Raw genomic sequence first — 473 nt, forward strand, 5'->3', positions numbered from 1 at the left:
AAGTCCTCTTCACTTTCAGCAAGCAAGGTTGTATCATCTGCATATTGTAGGTTGTTAATGAGTCTTCCTCTAATCCTGATGCCACGTTTTTCTTCTTAGATCCCAGCTTCTCGAATTATTTGCTCAGCATACAGGTTGAATAAGTATGGTGAAAGAATACAACCTCCATGCACACTTTTCTTAATTTTAAAACATTCAGTGTTCACATGTTCTGTTCGAAAAACTGCCTCTTGGTCCAGGTACAGATTCCTCATGAACACAATTAAGTATTCAGGTATACTCATACTTCGCAAGGCTGTCCATAGCTTGTTATGATCCACACAATCGAAAGCCTTTGCATAGTCAATAAAGCACAGGTAAACAAACATCCTTCTGATATTATCTGCTTTCAGCCAAGATCCATAGGACATCAGCAATGATATCCCTCATTCCATGGCCTCTTCTAAATCTGGCTTGAACCTCTGGAAATTCTC

Source organism: Chrysochloris asiatica, unplaced genomic scaffold (assembly GCF_000296735.1).
Source record: "Chrysochloris asiatica unplaced genomic scaffold, ChrAsi1.0 scaffold00169, whole genome shotgun sequence".
In the NCBI taxonomy this organism is placed as follows: domain Eukaryota; kingdom Metazoa; phylum Chordata; class Mammalia; order Afrosoricida; family Chrysochloridae; genus Chrysochloris; species Chrysochloris asiatica.